General features: G+C 43.3%; 1 pseudogene; it reads right to left on the bottom strand.

Moving 5' to 3' along the window:
- Nucleotides 1–336: 336 nt before the first annotated feature.
- Nucleotides 337–482, bottom strand: LOC121279454 (annotated as a pseudogene).
- Nucleotides 483–3,900: the final 3,418 nt, after the last annotated feature.

The raw sequence follows: 3,900 nt of genomic DNA on the forward strand, positions 1-3,900 counted from the left end.
ACAAGCAGTTAGGTGGACAGTGGCAAGTCTTCCTCCAGACTCAGGACACTGGAAGATGACTTCTACCTACCAAGAGCTGCCAGCCAGTCAGAGAGGGCAGTCTTGCAGGGTAGACGTCGCTGAGAGAAGGAGCCATTGTGGGTCGGCAGCAAGGGCAAGGGGGTGGTTGTCAGTGGCCACCCCTCTGCCCTTGCCCATGCCCTCGACCATGCACAGATTAGTGCAGATCGAGGGAACCTATCCCTCCAGCTGACACGTAACCCACAAAGTTTTACCAGTCATGCAGGTCACAAGTTGGCAGGCCCGCCTGGAGCTGGGAAGATTTTTTTTCCTTTTCAGAGCTCTGAGATAAACCAGCAGCTCCAAAAAGCAAAAATTGTGCTTCTGAAATCTCTTGATATTGATTCCTCACAGGTAAAGTGCTAGCGCCTCATCCATGTGCTATTCACAGTAGACAGTAGAGGCAGAAAGAGGCCCTTAAGTGGTTGTTAATTGGCCACTTCAGGGACTCAAGTGGAGGCAGGGTGTGAAGGACAACCATGTGCCTTCCTGTCCAGAACTTCCTTCCAGTGGGGCCGGGAAGGCATTCAGGATTTGGTTCCGACACCAACTCGCCAAATTCTCAGATCACATTTTCACTTCAACACAATTTGTAAGTTAGGGAGGTTCCCCTTTCGGTGGGACTGGACAATCCCGACAGTGGGTGGGCCAGTCTTTTTTGAAAATAAATTGCCACTTCACTCGCCTGACCCTCTAGCTCGCCGCTTCTCTCCCCCGATCCCTTGCTATGAGGGCGGGCTTGGGAGAGGGGCAGTCAGGGTGAAGAGAAGGAAGGAAGGAGAATGGCAGCCAACAGCGAGTAGGGGGTCTGGGAGGAAGCCAGCAAGTAGGAGAATCAGGGAGGTAAGTGGCAAGAGGGAGGTGGGAAGTGGCGAGTAGGAGCTAAGTTATTAAAAGTTGGTAAATTATTTAGATTTACTAAGGGTATTAAGTTTATTAAGAGTAGTATGTTCATGAGAGGATATTTGGGCCAATTAGGTTCAGGGCAGCCAATAGGTTTTTAATGTAAAAGTTACAGGTTAGTGATGTAACCTAACCTTAATTACATGTTTTCTCATGGGAAAGTTAATTTCATTTAGCATGTTTTCATTAAGCACACCACTTTTGAGAAACACATTAGGAGTGCTGAACAAAGGATAGCTGTATTCTCTTCAGTAGCCACATTTGGCACTCCTGCTGAAAATCATATATATTAAGATATTTCAATATTTAAAGTATAATTAGACATGTTTGTGTATGTGCGTGAACAGGCATCAAAGTAAATTTGTGCTGTGGATGAGGGTATGGTAGTGTAGTGATTATGTTACTGGAGTAATCCAGAAACTTGGACTATTGTGATGAATATCTAGTTAATGGTTTTTGTTAATATTTTAGAGGTAATGTTTAGTTCTGGAGCGATTGTTATTGTTAAGGCTCTTTGAATCTGTCTTTTTCATTCCTAGCTAGTTTACTCTCATATGCTATTTTTTTCTCTATCAACTTTTTGGTGGCCCATTGCTGGTTTCTAAAATGCTCCCGATCGTCTGACTTACTACTTTCCTTTGCAACATTAAGTCTCTTCTTTTAATTTAATAATATCCTTAACTCCCTGAGTGAGTCATGGATAGATCTTTCTTGCTGAGTTTTGGTTTTTGGACAATTTGAATTTTTTCTTTAAATACTTCCCACGACTTTTTACTGTCATATCTTTTAGTCTATTTACTCAATCAACCTTAACCAGTTCTCCCCTCATACCTATGTAATTGAATTCATTTAATTTTAAGGTTCTTGTTTGTGTTTGGACTGTGTCTAACATGGAATTCAATTGTATTACAATCACTGGTTCCCAGTGGATTTTTACTATCGCATTACTAATTAGCCCTAATCCATTACACAACACTAGATCTAAAATAACTTTTTCCCCAGTCGGTACCACAACATATTGCTCCAGGAAACTGTCACATAAAACATTCTCAATCCCCAATTCTAGACTTGCTAATTTGATTGTTTCATTCTATATGAAGATTAAAGTCCCCCACAATTATTACATTGCCTTTGTTACAAGCTCCAATAATTTCTTGCTTAATGCTCTTAATGGCATAACTACTGTTAGGAGAGCTATAAACTACTCCCACCAGTGTTTTCTAACTCTTGCTATTACTAATCGCCACGTATACTGATTCTATTTCATGATCTTATGAGCCCAGACACTTTCTCACTAATGTCCTTATGACATTCTTTACTATCAGAGCAACCTCTCCTTCTTTGCCATTCTGTCTGCCTTTCTGAAATATTGCGTACCCTGGAATGTTTATTTGTTAATCTTGATCACCTTGTAACGATGGGCCAGAATTTTACAGCCCGTGGGCGGCATGTGCCTGACCCGTCCGGCCGTGAAATAGCGTGAGATGACGTCGTTATCTTGCTCAGTGGGCACATGTGGCAGTTGGAAGCGTACCCACCAACAATTAAGCAGGCAATTAAACCCATTAAGGGGGCAATTGAAAGTGATTTTTAATGGCCCGTCCAATTTTACAGTTGGCAACGGGCCAATCGGCCAGGTGGCCTTTACATTTTTGCTCAAACCTTGATCCAGGGAGAGATGAAATCTCCATGGGGAAATAAAATAAAATGAGATACCTGGGTACCGGTTTTTATGAGGTATACTTTCAGGTGCTTGGTTGTGCTGCTTGGGCATACTTTGCAGCATTTTTGTTGTTTCTTTTATTATTTGGAATACTGCAGCTCCCTGAGGCAGGTGTCTGCCTTCAGGAAGCTCACAGGAAGCACTCACCAGCACCCGCAGTGTCATCAGTGCCCACCCCCTTTCCACCCCAACTGGCAGTGCTGAGCCTTGCTCCGGCTTCGTTTCGCACTGGCTGGCCGTTAATGGTCCAGTCAGTGTTAAATTACGGTTGGTGGCTCGTTTCCTGTCCACTCCCGGGCCCGCCAATTGCGCGCGTCTGACAAGTGAAAAATTCAGGCCCAGTCTCTGTAATTGCGATTAAATCTAAACCATTTACCTGTATTTCTGCCACTTGTTCATCTATCTTATTGCGAATGCTTCACACATTCGATAAAGAACCTTTAATTTAATCTTTTTACACGATTCTTGCATGGGCCTTACTCGATAATGCACAATAACTGTTAAACTCTCTGTCTCTTTCTATTCCACTCTGCTTGACTTTACCCACATTATCACTACACTGTTCTGTTGCTTTGACTTTTCTCTTTGTATTTCTAATTCTCCATTAGCCTGAACCTGTCTTCCAACCCCTGCTCTTAGCTTAAAACTCTGTCCACAGGCCTAGTTGCACAATTGGCCAGCACACTGGTTCCAGCTTTGTTTAAGTGGAACCCATCCCAACTGAATGGCACCCTCTTCTCTGATACTGATGCCAGTGCCCCAAGAATTGAAACCCCTCCTTCCCACACCAATCTTTGAGACACACGTTTAATTCTCCAATTTGCTTGACCCTAAGTCAATTGGTGCATGAGTTGGGTAACAGTTCAGAGATGATGACCCTTGGTGTTCTGCATGTTAATTTGGACATTACCTCCATCATCCTTCTTCTAGAAAAAACAACCTTGGACACCATCAGCCTTGCAAACTACAGCTCCATCTCCAACCTACCTTTCCTCTCCAAAGGCCTTGAATGTGTGCTTAACTCCCAAATACATACCCACCTTCTCTGAGCTCTCATACTTCAATCCCTCCAGTCAGGTTTCCACCCCTGCCAAAGCGACAAATGTGATTGCTGTCATATCCTATATGATTGTGACAAAGATAAACTTTCCCTTCTCATCCTTCTCAACATGCCAATCATTGAGGACACAATCCTCCTCTAATGCCTCTCCACT

The sequence above is a fragment of the Carcharodon carcharias genome, chromosome 6, assembly GCF_017639515.1.
Source record: "Carcharodon carcharias isolate sCarCar2 chromosome 6, sCarCar2.pri, whole genome shotgun sequence".
In the NCBI taxonomy this organism is placed as follows: Eukaryota; Metazoa; Chordata; class Chondrichthyes; order Lamniformes; family Lamnidae; genus Carcharodon; species Carcharodon carcharias.